A 22,490-nucleotide genomic window follows, 5' to 3' on the forward strand; every position below is an offset into this window, starting at 1 on the left:
TTTTCATTTTTATAGTCTGATTTATCATTTTTTAATGATACTGCTTTCTATATCCTGCATAAATACTTTTGCCTACCCACAAATTCTTGAAGATAGTCTTCTATTTCCTTCTAAAAGCTTTATGATTTTAGCTTTTAGTTTAGGGTTTTTTTTTCCGCATGTAGCATATTGTGTTAAAAAGACCTTACTTCCTCTGTTGGAATGCTTTTAAGACTTTGTTGAAAATCGGGTTCTTTATATGTGTGGGCCTATTTCTGGGTTCTCTTCCAATAACTTTTTATACTGTAAATTTTCTAAATAAACCTATTAATTACCATTATTGTTTTATGGATTCCTTAAGATTCTCTATATAAAACAATCATGTCCTCTGAATAGAGAGAATTTTGATTCTCTCTTTAATTTCCTTATGATTTTTATTTCTTTACCTGTTTTTATTGGACTATAGTTGCTTTACAATGTTATGTTGGTTTCTGCTGTACAGCAAAGTGAATCAGCTAATTATATATATATATATCCCCCTCTTTTTTGGATTTCCTTCCCATTTAGGTCACCACAGAGCATTAAGTAGAGTTCACTGTGCTATACAGCAGGTTCTCATTAGTTATCTATTTTATGCATAGTAGTGCATATATGTCAATCCCAATCTCCCAATTCATTCCACCACCACCCGCCTTTTCCCCTTTTATGTCCATACATTTGTTCTCTATGTCTGTGTCTCTATTTCTGCTTTGCAAATAGGTTCATCTGTACCATTTTTCTAGATTCCACATATATGCGTTAATATGCAATATTTGTTTTTCTCTTTCTGACTTACTTCACTCTGTACAGCAATCTCTAGGTCCAGTCACGTCTCTACAAATGACCCAATTTCATTCCTTCTTATGGCTGAGTAATATTCCATTGTATATATGTACCATGTCTTCTCTATCCATTCATCTGTCAATGGACATTTAGGTTGCTTCCATGTCCTGCCTATTGTAAGTAGTGCTGTAGTGAACATTGGGGTGCATGTGTCTTTTTGAATTATGGTTTTCTCAGGGTATGTGCCCAGTAGTGGGATTGTTGGATCATATGGTAGCTCTACTTTTAGTTTTTTAAGGAACCTCCATACTGTTCTCCATAGTGGCTGTATTAATCTACATTCCTACCAACAGTGCAAGACGGTTCCCTTTTTTCCACACCCTCTCCAGCGTTTATTGTTTGTAGATTTTTTTGATGATGACCATTCTGACTTGTGTGAGGTGATACCTCATTTTAGTTTCGATTTGCATTTCTCTAATGATTAGCGACGTTGAGCATCTTTTCATGTGCCTTTTGGCCATCTGTATGTCTTTTTTGGAGAAATGTCTCTTTAGGTTTTCTGCCTGTTTTTTGATTGGTTTTTTTTTATATATTAAGCTGCATAAGCTGCTTGTATATTTTGGAGATTAATCCTTTGTCAGTTGCTTCATTTGCATATATTTTCTCTCATTCTGAGGGTTGTCTTTTAATCTTGTTTATGGTTTCCTTTGCTGTGCAAAAGCTTTTAAGTTTCATTAGGTCCCATTTGCTTATTTTTGTTTTTATTTTCATTACTGTAGGCAGTGGGTTAAAAAGGATCTTGCTGTGGTTTATGTTAAAGAGTGTTCTGCCTGTGTTTTCCTCTAAGAGTTTTATAGTGTCCAGTCTTACCTTTAGGTCTTTAATCCATTTTGAGTTTATTTTTGTGTATGGTGTTAGGAAGTGTTCTAATTTCATTCTTTTACATGTAGCTGTCCAGTTTTCCCAGTACCACTTATTGAGGAGAGTGTCTTTTCTCCACTGTATATTCTTGGCTCCTTTGTCATAGATTAGGTGACCATAGGTGCATGGGTTTATCTCTGGGCTTTCTGTTCTGTTCCATTGATCTATATTTCTGTTTTTGTGCCAGTACCATACTGTCTTGATTACTGTAGCTTTGTAGTATAGTCTGAAGTCAGGAAGCCTGATTCTTCCAGCTCCATTTTTCTTTCTCAAGATTGCTTTGGCTCTTTGGGTTCTTTTGTGTTTCCATACAAATTGTAAACTTTTTTTGTTCTAAGTCTGTGAAAAATGCCATTGGTAATTTGATAGTGATTGCACTGAATCTGTAGATTGCTTTGGTATAGTCATTTTCACAATATTGATTCTTCCTATCCAAGTACATTGTACATCTCTCCATCTGTTTATGTCATCTTTGATTTCTTTCATCAGTATCTTGTAGTTTTCTGATTATAGGTCTTTTGTCTCCTTAGGTAGGTTTATTACTAGGTATTTCACTCTTTTGTTGCAATGGTGAATGGGATTGTTTCCTTAATTTCTCTTTCTGATCTTTTGGTTTTGGTGTATGGGGATGCAAGAAAATTCTGTGCATCCTACAACTCTACAAAATTTATTAATGAGCTCTAGTAGTCTTCTTATGGCATCTTTAGGATTTTCTATGTATAGTATCATGTGACCTGTGAACAGTGACAGTTTTACTTCTTCTTTTCCAATTTGGATTCCTTTTATTTCTTTTTCTTCTCTGATTGCTGTGGAAAGGACTTCCAAAACTATGTTGAATAGTAGTGGTGAGAGTGGACATCTTTGTCTTGTTCCTGATCTTAGAGGAAATGCTTTCAGCTTTTCACCATTGAGAATTATGTTTGCTATGGATTGAGCATATACGGCCTTTATTATATTGAGGAGGGTTCCCTCTATGCCCACTTTCTGGAGAGTTGTCTTTTTTTATCATAAATGTGTTTTAAATTTTGTCAAAAGCTTTTTCTGCATTTATTGAGATGATGATATAGTTTTTATTCTTCAATTTGTTAATATGGTGTATCGCATTGATTGATTTGTGTATATTGAAGAATCCTTGCATCCCTGGGATAAATCTCACTTGATCATGATATATGATCCTTTTAATGTGTTGTTGGATTCTGTTTGCCAGTATTTTGTTGAGGATCTTTTCATCTATGTTCATCAGTGGTATTGGTCTATAATTTTCTTTTTTTGTAGTATCTTTATCTGGTTTTAGTATCAGGATGATGATGACCTCATAGAATGAGCTTGTGAGTGTTTCTTCCTCTGCAGTTTTTTGGATAAGTTTGAGAAGGATGGGTGTTAGTGCTTCTCTAAATGTTTGATAGAATTCACCTGTGAAGCCATCTGGTCCTGGACTTTTGTTTGTTGGAAAATTTTTGATCACAGTTTCACTTTCTGTACTTGTGATTGGTCTGTTCATATTTTCTGTTTCTTCTTAGTTCAGTCTTGGAAGCTTGTACCTTTCTACAGATTTGTCCATGTCTTCCAGGTTGTCCGTTCTGTCAGTATATAGTTTCTTGTAGTAGTCTCTCGTGAGCCTTTGTATTTCTGCAGTGTCTTGTAATTTCTCCTTTTTCATTTCTAATTTTATTGATTTGAATCCTTTCCCTTTTCTTCTTGATGAGTCTGGCTAAAGGTCTATCAATTTGGTTAATCTTCTCAAAGAACCAGCTGTTAGTTCCACTGATTTTTGCTATTGTTTTCTTTGTATCTATTTCATTTGTTTCTGCTCTGATTTTTATGATTTCTTTCCTTCTACTAATGTTGGAGTTTTTCTCTTGTTCTTTTTCTAGTTGCTTCAGGTATAAGGTTAGGTTGTTTATTTGAGATTTTTCTTTTTTCTTGAGGTAGTATTATATTGCTACAAACTTCCCTCTTAGAACTGCTTTTGCTGCATCCTATAGGTTTGGGTCATCATGTTTTCATTGTCATTTGTTCCTAGGTATGTTTTTTGTTTCCTCATTGATTTCTTCAGTGATCTCTTGGTTATTTAGTAGGGTGGTATTGAACCTCCATGTGTTTGTATTTCTTACAGGTTTTTTTTCTTCTTGTAATTGATTTCTGATCTCATAGTGTTGTGGTTGGAAAAGATGCTTGATATGATTTCAATTTTCTTAAATTTACCAAGGCTTGATTTATGACCTATCCTGGAGAATGTTCTATGTGCACTTGAGAAGAAAGTGTATTCTGCTGCTTTTGAATATAATGTCCTATAAATATCAATCAAGTATATCTGGTCTATTGTATCATTTAAACCTTTCATTTCCTTATTAATTTTATGTCTAGATGATCTGTCCATTGATGTGGGGTGTTAAAATCCCCCACTATTATTGTGTTACTGTTGATTTCCCCTTTTATAGCTGTTAGCATTTGCCTTATATATTAAGGTGCTCCTATGTTGGATGCATATGTATTTATAATTGTTTTTTCTTCTTGGATTGATCCCTTGATCATTATGTAGTGTCCTTCCTTGTCCTTATAACAGTCTTTATTTTAAAGTCTCTTTTATCTGATATGAGTATTGCTACTCCTGCTTTCTTTTGATTTCCATTTGCAAGGAATATATTTTTCCATCCCCTCACTTTCAGTCTGTATGTGTCCCTAGGTCTTAAGTGGGTCTCTTATAGACAACATATATATAGTCTTGTTTTTGTATCCATTCAGTCTGTGTCTTTTGATTGGAGTATATAATCCATTTACAACAAAGGTAATTATCGATATGTATGTTCCTATTACCTTTTTATTAATTGCTTTGGGTTTGTTTTTGAGGTCTTCTTCTTCTCTTCTGTTTCCCGCCTAGAGAAGTTCTGTTAGCATTTGTTGTAGGGCTGGTTTGGTGGTGCTAAATTCTCTTAGCTTTTGCTTTTCTGTAAATCTTTCGATTTCTGCATTGAATCTGAATGAGATCCTTGCTGGTAGAGTAATCTTGGTTGTAGGTTTTTCCCTTTCATCACTTTAAATATATCCTGCCACTCCCTTCTGGCCTGGAGAGTTTCTGCTGAATAATCAGCTCTTAACCTTATGGGGATTCCCTTGCATGTTATTTTTTGCTTTTCCCTTGCTGCTTTTAATATTTTTTCTTTGAATTTAAGTTTTGTTAGTTTGAGTAATATGTGTCTCGTCATGTTTCTCCTTGGGTTTGTCCTGTGTGGGACTCTTTGTGCTTCCTTGACTTGGGTGGTTACTTCCTTTCCTATGTTAGGGAAGTATTCAACTATAATTTCTTCAAATATTTTCTCAGACCCTTTCTCTTTCTCTTCTTCTTCTGAGACCCCTATGATTTGAATGTTGGTGAGTTTAATGTTGTCCCAGAGGTCTCTGAGACTGTCTACATTTCTTTTCATTCTTCTTTCTTTATTCTGCTCCATGGCAGTTATTTCCACCATTCTATCTTCCAGCTCATTTATTTGTTCTTCTGCCTCAGTTATTCTGCTGTGGTTTCCTTCTAGTGTATTTTTCATTTCAGTTATTGTGTTGTTCATCTCTGCTCTTTAGTTCTTCTAGGTCCTTGTTAAACATATCTTGTATTTTCTCAATCTTTGTCTCTATTTTTGAGATTTTGGATCAAAAATCTTTATTATCATTACTTTGAATTCTTTTTCAGGTAGTTTGCTTATTTCCTCTTCAGTTATTTTGCCTTTTAGGTTTTTACCTTCTCCTTTGTCTGTAACATTTTTTTTGTCCTTTCACTTTTTTTGGTGGGTAGGGCTGTGTTCTTGTCTTGCTGGTTGTTTTGCCTGAGGCATCTAGTGCTGGAGTTAGCAGGCAGTTGTGTGGAGCTGAGTCTTGGTGTAGAGATGAGGACCTCCAGGAGAGCTCACACTGATTAATATTCCCTGGGGCCTAAACTTCTCTATTAGTCTAGTGTCTTGGACCCAGCACTCCCACCACAGGAGCTCAGGCCTGACCCCTGGCCTAGGAACCAAGATTCCACAAGCTGTGTGGTGCAGAAAAAAAAAAAAAGAAAGAAAAGGAAAAGAAAAAAAGACAACAAACAAAAAAGAGCAGAGCAATAACAAAGAATAAAGAATAAAATAAAATTATAAAAATAAAAAATATATTAGAGAAATGAAAATAAAACAATAACAAAACAAAACAGAACCACAGCAGCAGAAAAAAAATAAAAAAAAAATAAAATAAAAAGTTAAAAGAATAAAAAAAGAAAAAAGAAGAAAAATAAAAATTAAAAAATTAAATGAAAAAATATAAAACTGCCTGGTGCCTCCACTCTTGGTGTCCTTGCCCCCAAGATGAGCTACAACCAATCCCTGCTTCCCCAGTAGGCCCTCCAGGACCTCTAGGTAGGTCTCTGGACCTGCTGTGTCAACCCGATCTCTGCAGGTGTTCCTCTCACCAGCGTCTGCTCCAGAAGCTGGCCCACAGGGGCTGGCCCAGCCAGAGGGGACCTTGGAGGGGGCTGGTGCTAGGCCTGCCTGGGCCTGTGTACCCAGAGGAGGCCCTGTCAGGGGAAGCACTCAGGCTGCCAGGACCTGTGCAGTCCTTGGGGGCTTTGGCAGGGGCAAGGCTCAGGCCCAGGGCCCACTCAAACAAAGGAGGCTTTGTCAGGGTGACACACAAGCCATTGGATCTGCATGGCCAGTGAAGATTTTGAGGGGGGCAGTGCTCAGGCCTGCTGGGACCTGCTCAGGTCAGAGTGGGCTTGAGGGCGAGGGGCAGGGGCTCAGGCCCGTGACCCTCATAGGCTCACTGGGGCCTGAGTGGGCTGGGGAGACCCCCACCACATTCCCCTCTGAACCCCCAATCCTTCAAAAGCCCCACTTCATCCCTGCTGATCCTCTCATCATGAGTGCGCCCTTCTGAGTGTGAGAACTTCCCTTCTCTCCCAGCACCCCCTCAGGGGCTCCAGTCCCATCTAGCCTCTACTTCTCTAACCCCTCCTTCCCTCCCACATCCTACCTGGTCACTTAGGGATTCCTTCCATCTCCTTAGGTGTCCAGGGTCCCCACTCATGCCCCAATAGGTACTCTGCAAGAATTGCTCTAGTGCATTCTTGTTGTACTTGTGAGGAGATACAAACTTCACATCCTCCTGCTCCACCATCTTGACTCTGCCCCCCTCTTTCTTTATTTTGACTTATTGCAAGGACTAGGACCTCTAGTAAAATATTGAATAGAAGTGGTGAGAGTAAACGATCTTATATTTTTTCCCAGTGAAATGGCAAAGTGTTCAGTATTTTACCATTATGTATAAAATTAGCTGCAGGTTTACATAAATGAAATGCAACAAATTGAGGAAATTCCCTTTGATTTATAGACTGCTTTTTAAAAAATTAAGAATGTTAGATTTTGTCACATGACTTTTTTGCACATATTGAAATGATCATATTTTTCTTTGTTCTGTTAATATGGTAAATTAAAATACTGATTTTAATGCATTAGTTTATTGATTTTAAAACAATCATGCGTTTCTGGAATGAAATCACCTTAGAATATATTATCTTTTGTATTTCTGGACTTGATTTGCTAATATTTTGTTAAGCATTTTTTGCTTACATGTGCAGAGGGATATTGATCTGCATTTTTCCTGTGCTGATGTCAACGTCATGCTGGCCTCATAAAATGAGGTAAGAAGATATCTTTCTGCTTCTATTTATTGAGAGAAGTTTTGTAGATTGGTATTATTTATTCCCTAAATGTTTGATTAAATTTGTCAGTGGTTTCCAATGGTTTCATTTGAGGCTAGGATTTTTTTTGTAAGAAAATTTTGATGTTAATTCAATTTATGTGATAGAGATTTATTTAGCTTTTCTATTTCTTACTGTGACAGTTTTGGGAAGTTGTATCTTTCAAAGAATTTATCCATATTATCTAAGTAGTCTAATTTTTTGACATAAAGTTATTCCTATTCTTTTAATACTATAAAATCAGTAGTAATAGTCTTTCATTTCTTATGTTGGTGATTTGTGTTTATTTCTCACTAAAACTTTAGTAATTTTGGTATTTTCAATGAACCAATTTTTAATTTTGTCAATTTTCTTTATAATACATATATTTTATAATTTTTAAAATTTCTGCTGTTATCTTTACTATTTTTCCTCCATTTATTTTGGGTTTATTTTGCCCCTCTTTAAATTTTTAAGGTGAAAGCTGAGATAAATGATTTTAGACCTATCTTCTTTCCTAACATAAGCATTTAAATCTATACACTTTCCTCCTTGCACTGATTTAATAGCATTACACAAATTTTAAGATATTATTTTCATAATTGTTTAATTCAAATTTTCTTCTAGTTTCCCTTGTGAATTTTTTGATGCATGGATTATTTAGAAGTACATTTTTGATTTATAAATATTTTCAGTTTGTCAAAATAACTTATTATTGTTTTATAATTTAATTCCTTTATGGATAAAGAACATACTCTGTATAATTTTATTTCCCTTAAATTTATGGAGATGTGTCTCCAGCATGTGATTATCTTGAAAAAATATATATTTCCAGAAGATGTTAGTTATATTGTTCTACAAATGATCAATTACATTAAGAAAGTTGATAGTGTTCTTTAGATCTTGTTTCTTAACTATAGTTTTATCTGTCACTTAATTGTTCTATTACTTATTGAAAGAGGGGTGTTAAAATCTTCAAAAAGATGATGGGTTTGTCTTTTTGTCTTTTTTGATTACATCAACTTGGTCCATTATTCTTTATTATTAGAGTTATACACATTTAGGACTGTTATGTGTTTTTGACAAATTGATCCCTTTATTACTGTAAATTTTTTTTTAATTTCTGGTAATATGCTTTGTCTTTCCTTTTTATATTAATGTATTCATTCCTGCTTTCTTATGGTTACTCTGAGCATAGTATATTTTTTCCTTTTTTTTTACTTTTAACCTATATCTATCTGTATATTCAAAGTACATTTCCTAAACACAATGTATAGTTGGGCATCTTTTAAATTTTAAAATAATTTTTATTTAAGTATACCTTACCTGTAAAATGCACCCTTTGTAAGTATACATCGAGTTCAGTGGATTTTGACAAATTTTGATCCATGTAACTACCAACACAATTATGATTCAGAACATTTCCATCACTTCCAAAATATCCTCTACTGATCCTCTATCCTCTATTGATAGACATTTACATTGTATTCAGTGTGGGGCTATTCATAATAAAGCTGCCATGAACAACAGTGTACACATCTTTGTGGAGACATACGTTTTCATTTGGGGGGGTAAATATCTAGAATTGCTGGGTCATAATGGTGACTATATGATTCACTTGTTGAGAAAATGCCAAACTTTTTGGAGTATTTGTGCTGTTTTATATTCCCACCAGCAATGAATGAGAATTTCATTTTCTTCACTCCGTGGCAACATGTGATGTTGTCAGTATTTTCACATTTAGCCATTCTAACAGGTGAATAGTGGTATCTCATGATTTTAATTTGTATTTCTCTGATGACTAATGATGTTGAGCATCTTTTCATATTTTTAGCCATATCTTCCTATGTGAAATGTCTGTTCAAATATTTTTCCATTTAAAAATTGGATTATTTGAATTCTAATTATTGAGTTGAAAAGTCCTTTATATATGCTGGGTACAAGTCCTTAGTCAGATAGTTGCACTATAATTATTTTCTCCAAATTTGTGGCTTGGCTTTTCAATTTCTAAATTATGTTTTTTTTTTCCAAGAGCAGATGGTTTACATTTTGATCAGTTTCATTTATCAAAATTTTCTCTCATGGTTATTATGCTTAATGTCCTCTCTAAAAAAAATAATTGAAAACCCTCAAATCTGCAATTTTTCTTGTTTTATTTTAGGAGTTTTTTAGCTCAGCTTTTATGTTTTGGTCTATGATACATTTTAGTTAATTTGTATATGTGGAGTGAAATATGAGTCAAGATTTGGTTTTATTCTATAAGGGAAGAGCACAGAATCAAAGAAAATTATTCTCAAGCTTTGAAAACTCATGAAGTTTGCCTCAGTAGGTTTTGAACTTTCTTGTGACATGTCACCTCTTCTTTCTTTCCTATTTCTCCCTTTTTTAATGGGAATTTACTAGTTTGGTTTTATAGGATCACAACTGGAGAGAAATTTTGCCTCAGGATAACTCATATCTTGAGTCTGAGTATGTACCTGGGTATAATTCATACCTTGAATCATACCTTGATTCATTCATATCTGATTTAGATGATATTTAGGATACTGGTTTTTTTTTGTTGTTTTTTTTTTGTTTTTTTTGTTTTTTGTTTTTTGTTTTTGGCACACAGGCTTAGTTGCTCCATGGCATGTGGGATCTTCCTGGAGCGGGGATCGAACCTGTGTGCCCTGCATTGGCAGGCGGATTCTTAACCACTGAGCCACCTAGGAAGCCCTAGATGATATTTAGATGACACTTTGGACTTTACATTTTAGATTTGATGCTGGAATGACAAGACTTTTGGAGTTGTGGGATGGAATGAATGTATTTTGTAAGTGAAAAGGACATCAGTTTTGGGGGGCCAGAGACCCCCCAGTTATGGACTAATTGTCTGAAACATATGGACATGTGGTCCTCCAATGTTATTAACTGAATATTTATGTCCCCCTAAAACTCATATGGTAAAATCCTAACTCCTAATATGTAGTAGCATGTGGGGCCTCTGGGGGATAAGTCATGAGAGTGGAGCTCTCATGAATGGAATTAATGCCCCTATAAGAAGAATAGGAGAGGGCTTCCTTCCTGTCTTTGCTTTCCATCATGTGACGATACAATGAAAAGGCAGCCATCTGCAAACCAGGAAGCAGGCTCTCACAAGAACTTTCTAATGCTGGCACCATATTCTCCGATTTCCAGTCTCAAGAACTGTGAAAAATAAATTTCTGTTGTATTGATATATATGATATTTCAGTATAATATCTCAAGCTGGCTAGGACTCCATCTTTTCACTTCCAACTTGTTTGTGTTTTTTTGATCTAAAGTGAAACTTGGTCTTCCTAAGTGGTGCAGTGGTTAAGAATCCACCTGCCAATGCAGGAGACATGGTTTTAATCCCTGCTCCAGGAAGATCCCACATGCCATGGAACAACTAAGCCTGTGCGCCACAAAAGAAAACAAACAAAAAAAAGTGAAACTCTTACAGGCATCATATGATTAGGTCATTTTTTTAAAATAAATTTTGCCAATTTCTGTCTTTGGATTGGAGAATTTAACTCATTCACACAAAGTAATTACTGATGGAAAAGTCTTACTTCCATCATTTTGCTATTTGTTGTTTATATGCCTTATAGCATTTCCCTCATTTCCAGCATTATTGTCTTTTGTAGTTAGTTGATTTTTTTTTTGTAGTGAAATGCTTAAATTCCTTAATCATTTCATTCTCTACATATTCTTTAGTTATTTTCTTGGTGGTTACCATGGAGATTACATTTAACATCCTAAAATTATGGCTCTCTCATTTGAATTTATACTAGTTTAACTTTAATAACATACAAAAACTCTGCTTCTTTAACAGCTCCACCCCCATTTTTTGTTGTTGATGTCACAAAGTTACATCTTTATACATTATATGTCCAAAAACTAATAGTTTTTTAGTGCATTAGTCCCTTAAATTATGTAGAAAACAAAATGCGAAGTTACCAACAAGTTATAATAATGCTAGTTTTTAGGAAATAACTTTTCAAGTATTTAAGTCTCTAAATAATGTAGAAAACAAAAATTGGGGTTATGCATCACTGTTATAATATTAATAGCTTTTTTTTAACATACAAAAAACTGCAAGTATTTAGAGTGTACAATTTGGTATCTTTTTTTCTTATTAGTAATGTATATATGGCAATCCCAGTCTCCCAGTTCATTCCCCCCAAACCCTCCCCGCTTTCCCCACTTGGTGTCCGTATGTTTGTTCTCTACATCTGTGTCTCCATTTCTGCCTTGCAAACTGGTTGATTTGTACCACTTTTCTATGTTCCACGTATATGTGTTAATATATATTTGCTTTTCTCTTTCTGACTCACTTCACTCTGTATGACAGTCTCTAGATGAAACTGGGACTTTTGTAGAGATATGGATGGACCTAGAGACTGTCATACTAATAGCTTTTATAATTGCCTATGCTTTTAACTTTACTGAGATCTTTATTTCTTCATAGAGCTTTGAGTTACCATCTAGTGTTCTTCTACTACAACCTGCAGGACTCCCTTTAGCTTTTCTTGAATTACAGGTCTAGTGGTAATGAATTCCCTCAGTTTTTGTTTACCTAGAAATGTCTTAATTTCTTCCTCACTTTTGAAGAAATTTTTTCAGATATAGGATCATTGGTTGACAGTTATTTTTGTTTTTAGTTGTCTTGCTGCTTTCCAAATTCTTTGTTTCTGGCTTTTGGCAATTTGATCATGTATCGTAGTGTGAACTCTTTGAGCTCCTTCTACTTGGAGATTGTTGAACTTCTGGGATGTTTATATTCATGTATTTCATCAATTCTCAGAAGTTTTAGGCCATTTTTTTCTTCACATATTCTCTCTGGCCTTTTTTTCCTCTCTTCTTCTGGAATTCCCATATGTGTATATTGGTCTGCTTGATGGTGTCTCATAGATTTCTTAGGCTGTATTCACATTTCTACAATCTTTTTTCCTTTCTGTTCCTCAGACTTGATAATTTCCATTGTGGTATTTTCAAGTTCACTAATTTTTTCTTCTGGATGTTCAAATCTGCCTTTAAGTCTCTTGAGTGAATTCTCATTTTAATTATTGTGTTTTTCAGCTCCAGAATTTCTTTGATTTCTTTTTAGATTTGTTTATATTAATATTTCCATTTTGCTTATACATCATTTTTTTGACTTTTCCCACACCTTCCTGTAGTTCTTTAAGCATCTTTAAGAAAATTGTTTTAAAGTCTTTATCTAGTAGATCTGCCATTGGGTCTTTTTCAGGGACAGTTTCTGTTGTTGTTGTTGTTGTTTTGCTTTGAATGGGTCACATTTCTCATTTTTTTGTATGCCTTGAAATTTTTTTATTAAAAACTGGATATTTGAATCTAATAATGTTATAACTCTGGAAATTAAATTCTCATCTTCTCTAGGGTTTGCAATTTTGGGTTTGGGGGTTTTGTTTTTGTTATTGCTTTTTAATTGTTGTAGGCTGTCTCTTTCCTGAGGATCAGCCTGAGGTATAAATTTAAGATTGTTTCAGGGTTTTTTTCTGAGCCTACACCTTTCCCTGGGCATGCATGGTAACTTCCAATTTTTCCCATACGTATGGTTGCTCTCGGATGTAGTAGTCCTTGGTGTTTGGATCCAAAAAGGGGAAAAATAAAAAATTAAAGAAGGGAAAAGGGTGCCAGCTCATTAAATTCCCTGGTAGTCACTCCAGTCAGAGAGGGAGGGCCTTGCAACAATGATGAGCGGTACAACAAAAATGGAATTTTCTTTTTCTACATCTTTGTGATCAGAATTAGTGATCAGTAATCACTGCACAAATACCCAATATTTGGATAGTGGGTTCCATTTTGCTCCTCCAACATGTGTGCCAGCTGCTCCAGGAACATACATACACAGTTGCCTGCCATGGGATATGGAGGAGGGGATGGGTAGTTGTGCTGAGAGCTGAAATTGATCCAAATTAACCACAGTTTACTATCCAAACCTTCCCTGGAAGTCACAACTCTTCAATAGACTTGAGCGTTCTGTATTATTTCTATTATACAGATTCTGCCAGGGAAATTTTTATTTAGGTAGGAAGAAGGATTTCTGGCACTCCTACCATCTTTCCAGAATCCTCTCCTGTTTTTTGAAAATCCATCAAAAGGATCTCTGTCATTTATTCGAGTACTTTGTCTCCACTTATCTTTAACATAATTATTGACAAGATTGGACTTATGTCTAACATTTCACTATTTGTTTTATGTTTGTAACATTTGTTTTTTTTTCTGTACATCTCTGCCTGCCTGCCTCTGTGTGTGTGTGTGTGTGTGTGTGTGTGTGTGTGTGTGTGTGTGTGTGTGTGGCTGCTCTCTGGATTACAAAATACATGCTTAGCTCCTTTCAAAGTTTGTTTAAAGTTAATATTGTACCATTTCACATGAAACTGAACAATGTACAGTCCTATAAATCTATTTATATACTGCCTGGTCTGTGATGCATAGTTGTCATATATATTAAATCTATATATTTTATAACCCCAATATAAATCATAATTTTTGCTGTACATATCCATAGGTATTTTAAAGAAATTAATGGAAAAATACTCTTTTCTATTTATCTGCAGAATTATTATTTTCAGAGTTCTTCATTTCTCTGTGAAGATCCAAGTTTCCATCTAAACTCCTTTCCCTTCATTCTTAAGAAGTACCTTTTTCACAGTGATATTAATGGTAGATTGCCTTAGTCTTTTTGTCTAAAAATATCTTTACTGTGCTTTTATTCTTTTTTTTTCACCAGATGTAGAGTGCTCAGTTGACATATTTTACTTTCTTTTATCACTTTAAAATATGTTTTTCTACTGTCTTTTGAGCTCTGTTGTTTCTGATGAAAGGTCAGTGATCATTTGTTGTTTTTGTTGTTATTTTGCTTTTTAAAAAAATATTTGTTACTTAGTTCTCTTATAGTTAACAGTATCATGGATTATAACTCAAAGTTTATTGTGTCTTCCAGAATCAGTGCAATTTCAGTTTTCAGTTACATAATTTATTTGTAAATTTTCTAAACAGTTTATTAAGATGTATAGTATTGTAATAAATCTTAAGTGTTTCTGTATTATAATCAAAAGTAGTACAACAGAAATCAGAGTAAGAACCTCAGGAGAAATAATGGGAGCCAGCAATGTCTTCAAGGTGAAGAAAAAGTTATTTATGGAATACTCCTTATGTATATGACTGAAATGAAACAAATACCTATTAAATGTGCCTTTATTATCATGAAATTTACTTGGGTATAATTAAACATACAGAAAATTTTTCCTTTTGATTATTTTGCTATATTATTGTGCAATATTCTTTTGTACAAAATATGAACTGGAAGCTTTTACCCAAGTTTAGTGTCTCAAAAGGAGGTTCATGCTTATGTAAAACAGATTTTTCTCTTCTGCTCTTTAGCTGAACCAAACTCAGAATCAATTAAGAGAGAAGAGTCATGGACTCAAGAGACCAGAACAGACCACTCTATAGGGATTGTGAAATTTGTGGATTTTAAGTTTTCACTGAAGAATGAGTAGGGATAAAATGTAAAAGTGCCAAGTATTTTTCTGTTTAAAAAGCACTTGCCCTTATCTTCCTTAACCCTCACAACAGCTCTTGAAGGATACTGCTATTTTCCCCACTTAGTAGGTGGGATAAATTCAGATTTAGACTTCCCCCACATCAAACAATTTATTGTATCTAGGCATTCAGACCGTAAATCTAGTTATCTTTCTATCATTTTATAAACTTACAAATTATAGGATAAAAATAAATTTTGAGCTGCTGTAATTTGTTGATTAGCTGATTCCTTTCTGGAACCTATGATACTTACCTGACGGTGTTAGTATCAATTCAGTGTGGGTTCCTGAAAATGGCCTGCTTCCAGTAGTATAAATTAAAGTAATTTAATTACCATGCATCATCTTAAAATTCATTCTTACTCTAATTTGTGCTTGAAAAAAGAAAGCTTGATTTTCTACTGCAAGTTTTCTATACTATTAAGTACTTGGTATTTTTTCAAATACATCTCTATTTTGTTGAATCAAGATAGTTATTTGGATAGCCAGATTTGTAATTTTATTTACATTTATGATTAACTTTTTTTTACAATTATATGTATGTATGATATATACATATATATGTACACGTACACACACACATATATATAGTCTAATAAGAACTCATTTGGATATTAAAGTAGTTTTATAATATAGAACCCTTGTAAAGTCTTCTAGTATTATAAAATTATAGAAATGCATTCTAAGAGATGCCATCACATTTTGATACAGGAAACAGAAACCACTATCCAAATGTCAGAAAAATGCAGGAATTCGTTTCTTTAAAGAATCATTAGGCTGTATTTTCAAGATCACAGCTTGACTGCTGCATCAAGAGGTCAGGAAACTGCTGCTACCACAACTACCACTGGTACTGCAGCCCCAGCTTCCCACTCCCATAAAGCTGATTACTAGACTTTGGAACATAGAAGGTATCTGCTGCCCTACTTGTGTTATCTTGAGCCTGCTTATTCACTTGCACTGGGAAAGAAAATGGCATCTGCTTCATTTTGCTTTCCAAATGTTATATGAACTTCTCAGATTGAAAGAATCTAATTCATATATAAAACACTAGTTATCAATGAATCTATATAAAGAAATTTGTTAGTTTTTTAACAACTCACTACAGAGAAAAAGGAAGGAAAGGGAAGGGAAAGGAAGGGAAGGGAAAGGAAACAATAGTATGAGAACTTTACTCCTTTGTTTTAAAGCATTGGTCTCTGGTAAAAAGTAAATTCTTTTGGGAGGTATAAATCATTTGGCTTTTGTCAGTAATTCTTTCTTCAGTGAGAATAATGAGTTTCAGATTCTTTCTTGAGAAATAATTGACATAAATTAAAAATGTACTTGCATGCTTTAAAATATCCTTCCAATTTAATTTATTCCACATAGAGAGTAGAGTGCAATGAAATATTTCAAACAAAAATCATGTATAATTAACATATCCAACTCAATAACTTGTCCTACCTTGATAGATGTTTCTTCTGTACTTTAATATGTTTTCTGCTATTGTTGCGTAGGGTGTTCAATAAAGTCCATACGTCAGTTTGATTGATTTCAGTAAAGCCATTTCAGGTTTTTTTCTAGTATTTCCAGGGTGTATGTTCCCCATCCTTTTACTTTTAATTTATTTGGGTCTTTGTAGTTAAAGTGGGTTTGTTATAAGCAATGTGTAATTGGGTCTTGTTTTTTGATCCAATCTTACAATCTCAAACATTTTGAAGTATTTTTAATACTCTCTGTACATTTAGGGAATTTCTCTCTTTTTTGGGGGGAAAGTATAGGAGATATTATGATAAGATTTTTAGTTATGGCTGTCAAATGTTTAACCTAGACGATACCTGCTCAGAAGTGATAAACACGTTATCGTAGCAAGTCCAACATGTATGTGATTTTTTTTAAGAATGATGATACAAAATTTGATCCAGCTTAATAATTATTTTTTTTCTAATGGACAAATCTTCTTCCCATTAACCGTACTAAAATAAGGCAATGAGATTTGATTGGCTATCGTCACTGTCAACCATGATTTCTAAGAAAAAGCTATAAAAAGGTCTACATTTTTCATGCTTTGAAACAGATGCCATGCTAACATCTATATCTGCCTGCCTTCTACAGGGAAGAAAGTACAATACAGAGGGTGGAAACTTTTAGAATATTTGCATAGCGCTAAGTGGGGAATAGAGGATGTGCAGAAACTCTTTTTGGGTCTCTAAATATTTTGATATAATAACAATTTTGCTTTACTGAATATTTTAAAACAGTGGTTGTCCTAGTCTGCTCAGCTGCTGTAACAAAATATCATACACTGGGTGGCTTAAACAATAGACATTTATTTTTTATAGTTCTGGAAGATGCAAAGTTCAAGATCAAGGTGCCAGCAATACAGTACATGGCCAGAGCCTGATTCTTGACTTACAGACAGCTGCCCTCTCACTGTGCTCTTGTGGTGTTTCTGGGGTAAGTATTCATGTAAATACACACACACACACACACACACACACACACACACGCTGAGTTCTCCTTTCTCTCTTCTTATAAGAGCACTAATCCCATTAGAAAGAACTCACCCTCATGATGACTTACTCTAACCCTAATTGTCTCCCAAAGGTCCTATTCCAAATAGCACCACATTAGAAGTTAGGAGTTCAACATATGAATTTGAGGGGGACCCAAATTTCAGTCCAAAACAGTGGTTCAAACAATGTGGTCCCAAACTAACAGCATTAACATTGCTGGATCAAAAATTCTATTGGTGTCAGTCTGTGTTTTATCAAGATTTCTGGGTGATTCTAAGCCCACTGAAGTTTGAAAACCTCTTTTTTGAAAAAAAACTTAAAAAACCTAGAACAGAGAGGTTTTGACACATACCTAATATACACTTAATATGATTTGATTCTGCTATAGTCAGTCAACAAACCAGACTTTAGAAGTACTGTTCTACTTTAATTGGTGTTTCTTTGTTTTCCCTAAATCCAAATTCTTTGTGTTTTTGAACAAAATATTGAATAATTTTGTCAGAAATTTTCTGAACAGTAGAAGGTATTATAAAATGATGAGAAAAAATAATGTATTTATGTACATGTATATAAAGAGAGGAATTATGAATTTTTTTAAATCTCAAAGTTAAAAAGTTCAATATACCTTTATAATAAAATGTATTTTGTGTATATTAGTAGTATTTCCATGGATGGTTTAATCAAATATCACCAGTGTTCCAGACAAAACAAGGTAAACAACATTATAATATTATGCTTTACACTTTTAAATAAGCACTAAATAATACATATATAATTTTGTAGTTTCTTTTTAAAGGAATCAGCAGAGTATCTTTTCCAAAATGTGGCTTTGCACAAGGTATATTTTACCTCTTTCCCAATATGCCATTGAAGTGACAACAATGAAGTACAAAAAATGAAAAAAAATCTACAACAGAAGTGAGAATGGGATCACATCAGTGGACTAGGGATTTTGGTGAATTTTTCTGGAAGGCATTAAGTAGTTGAAATTACACTTAATGATAAACCATACCAGAGGAATCTATAGACCAGACATACACAAGAAGAGGCTACACAGGAATTCTGAGCTTCTGAGAGACCCCCTACTGTCTGTTTCATAGTCACCCAGCCTGAAGTAAGACTTAACAGGTGATAAACTTAGTTTGATGTCTACCTTCTGATTCAAGGAAAGAATCAATTACGTAACCACACCATTATGATGACAGCAGATGCTAGCTGTTTATGTTATTGATCTAGTTAGTATTGGAGTCATAATAATAATGAACAAGTAAAAATCAAGGCAATTGATGGGAAACCATCAATATACTGAGAATAATAAACAACAACAAAAATCTTTAAAATTAGAGAGTAGATGATAGCTGTTTATGTTATTGATCTAGTTAGTTTTGGAGTCATAATAATAATGAATGAACAAGTAAAAATCATGGCAATTGATGGGAAACCATCAATATACTGAGATAATAAACAGCAACAAAAATCTTTAAAATTCAAGACATGTATCATAGATTTTTCTGGGGAAGAACATAAAAGCAACTGGTCTTTGATCCATTATACCCTTTCCAAGGGCTTTGGGGTATCTCTCAGGGGAACAAAAAGAGGTTAGATGACCTAGTCTAGTCTTGTGAAGTGGACCTTCAGATTATAAAATAATTATATTTATTGAATGTTTATATACATCAAATAAAACATCTTTTAAATCAAACAATGTTTAAATGAAACATCTAATTGAATAGCTTCTCCCTGATATTTTGTCATAGTTTATCCCAGGAGCCAATCCTAGTGATAAAAGGAATAAGAATAATTTACTTTAGGTGTATGATACTTGAGATTGCCATGTAAGAAACTTAAGAAAATGAGCTGGCATGCATTAGTCATCCCATACCCTGTAATCTGCCTGGGCTCATTACAAGATTGAAAATGAGTCACGCACTTTTACTGCATTCTCTGTATTTGTACTCTCAGATTCAATTCAATTTTACTAATATTTCACACTTATTAGGATCTTGCATGTGTAAGCCATTGTGCTGTGTCTGCAAAAGATCAAAAGACCTTAGGACATCTACTTTATAATTTAAAAAGCTTATAGCCCAAAAATAAGTATTGTATGAGTCCAAGTGTGGTCTAAGAAGAATAAATAAACTGCTAAATGTTTCAAATGAGTGAGAATTACTAACCTTTTGAAGATAATCTGGAAATGGGTCATGGAAGCTGTAACATTTGAGACAGACCTGGAAGAAAGGCCACCATTTCAACTGTAAATAAAGATGGGGGCAATTGTTGGTAGTGGGGAGATTCTCCATGGAGAGACTTGTGTTAGCAAATGCATGTACCTGAGAGGCTAAAGGGTGTCCATAAAGCTTTCTGCAACTCATTTTGGGTAGAACACAGGGCCCATTAGGAGAATTGTAGAATAAGTGACTTCAGAGTTAAATCAAGGTTTTATCTGAAAGGACCTTATAATACCATGGTGAACAAATCCGGGTGATGACGATAGAGATGGAGATAGAGAGGCAGGGAGGGAGAGTGCAAAAGATAAGGGTGTATGGATATAAACATAGTTGTAGATATATAGATATATAAAGATATAAAGACATATCATATAATCTGGACATACACATGAACAAAGAAACAGATGTATGTGTATGTACACAGAAATATATGTATATACACACATACACCATATTTGCACCTAAACTATTAGCAATGTTAATCCATTAAAAATTATTGAAATGCTCCCTGGGGAGAAAAAAGATGGCGGCGAAGTAGAGAGACGTGGAGTGCATCCCTCCCCACAGATGCATTGGGAATGCACGGAAGGACGCAGTAATTCTCACAGAGAACCAGCTGAACACCAGCAGATGGCCTCGGACACCAGATAGGACTGCGGGGAGCCCGACATAGCCTGTAGGGAGGCATCTACGAGGGCTCAAAGAGGGTGAAGCGGCAGAGCTGTGGCAGACGGGAGGGAGTGAGAAACATACGGAGGGTCCGCAGCGCAGCTCAGCGTTCCCGGACCGAGACATCGATCCGCGGCTGAACGGAGGGTCCAGGAGTGGGAGTGTGGGAACAGGAGAGCTGGTTCAGTGTGAGAAACATTGTTGCCGGTAGGGTGACGGACCGAGAGGACAGGAGGGAGGAGGTCCGCGGAGAGGAGTGCCCGTTCCTGAGAGCTGCCCGGCCATGATGGCGGCTGGAGGCTGCAGGCTCACGGGCGGGGGGGAGGAGCCGCGCGCATAGCCTCTTTCTCTCTCTTTCCGCGCCTCTTCAACAGGCAGTGGAGAGACGCCCTGTGGGCCACCTAAGGTGCTCAAGGATAACAAGCACCCTCAGGCACTCGGGTGGGGCTAGATTAAAACCCCTTGCAACTCCAGCAGCAGGGAGGCTGCCGAGAAAAAAAAAGAAAAAAAGAAAAAAACCCCCGAGAGAGGCCCAACTCTAAGACTTTCTGTTTACGCCTGAGCCACCTGCGCCCTCTGCAACAGGCACCTCCAAGCCTGACTGAGACATCAGTGCGCCACTGCTCACTCCCTCCCAGGAGAAGGAGCCACTATTGTACCCTCTCCCTCCCCACACACCGACTCTTACAGACGAACAATAAAGGAACCTCTGCTGGTCACTGAATAATGCAAAAAAAACCCAAGGACAAGCAACCCCAAAAGTTTGGACAACCATGAGGAAACAAAGAAACACCATGCAGGCAAAGGAGCAGGAAAAAAACCCACAAGACCAAATAAATGAGGAGGAAATAGGAAAAATGCCTGAAAAAGAATTTAGAGTAATGATAGTAAAAATGATACAAAATCTCGATAACAAAATAGAGAAAGTACAAGAAACAGTTCATAAGAACTCAGAAAAACAAACAGCAATGGATAACAAAATAACTGAAATTAAAAATACTCTAGATGCTATAACCAGCAGAATGACTGAGGCAGAAGAACGAATAAGTGAGTTGGAAGATAGAATGGGGGAAATAACTGCCACAGAGCAGGAAAAAGAAAAAATAATAAAAAGATTAGAAGACGTTCTCAGAGACCTCAGTGATAACATTAAGCGTACCAACATTCGAATTATAGGCATCCCAGAAGAAGAAGAAAACAAGAAAGGGTCTGAGAAAATATTTGAAGAGGTTCTAGAGGAAAACTTCCCCAACATGGGAAAGGAAATAATTAACCAAGTCCAAGAAGCACAGAGAGTCCCATACAGAATAAACCCAAGGAGAAATACACCGAGACACATATTAATCAAACTAACGACAATTCAACACAAAGAAAAAATATGAAAAGCAGCAAGAAAAAAGCAACAAACAACATATAAGGGAAAACCCATCAGGATAACAGCTGACCTTTCCACAGAAACGCTGCAGGCCAGAAGGGAATGGCAGGATATCCTGAAAGTCCTGAAAGAGAGAAACCTACAGCCAAGAATACTCTACCCAGCAAGAATCTCATTCAGATTTGAGGGAGAAATCAAAAGCTTTCCAGACAAGCAAAAGTTAACAGAATTCAGCACCACCAAACCAGCCTTACAACAAGTGCTAAAGGAACTTCTCTAAGTAGGAAACACAAGAAAAGGAAAACACCTACAAATACAAACTCAAAACAATTAAGAAAATGGTAATTGGAACACACATGTCAATAATCACCTTAAATGTAAATGGATTAAATACTCCAACCAAAAGACACAGACTGGCTGAATGGATACAAAAACAAGACCCTTCTATATGCTGCCTACAAGAAACCCACTTCAGACCAAGGGATACATATAGACTGAAAGTAAAGGGATGGAAAAAGATATTCCATGCAAATGGAAGTCAAAAGAAAGCTGGAGTAGCAATACTCATATCAGACAAATTAAACTTGAAAGTAAAGACTATTAAAAGAGACAAGGAAGGACACTACATAATGATCAAGGGATCCATTCAAGAAGAACATATCACAATGGTAAATATCTATGCCCCCAATATAGGAGCACCTCAATACATAAGGCAAGTGCTAA

At 35.2% G+C, this 22,490-nt stretch overlaps 1 protein-coding gene across 1 annotated transcript in view; it reads left to right on the forward strand.

Moving 5' to 3' along the window:
- Positions 1-22,490, forward strand: part of GABRR3 (gamma-aminobutyric acid type A receptor subunit rho3) — a 725,962-nt gene that overhangs the window by 313,880 nt on the left and 389,592 nt on the right. Inside the window, exons 2-4 of the mRNA XM_057697588.1 lie at positions 7,325-7,387; positions 17,322-17,436; positions 18,153-18,207. The gene's annotated coding sequence lies outside the window, so the exon portion shown is untranslated. The remainder of the gene's footprint in view (positions 1-7,324; positions 7,388-17,321; positions 17,437-18,152; positions 18,208-22,490) is intronic.

Source organism: Hippopotamus amphibius, chromosome 10, assembly GCF_030028045.1.
Source record: "Hippopotamus amphibius kiboko isolate mHipAmp2 chromosome 10, mHipAmp2.hap2, whole genome shotgun sequence".
Lineage (NCBI taxonomy): Eukaryota > Metazoa > Chordata > Mammalia > Artiodactyla > Hippopotamidae > Hippopotamus > Hippopotamus amphibius.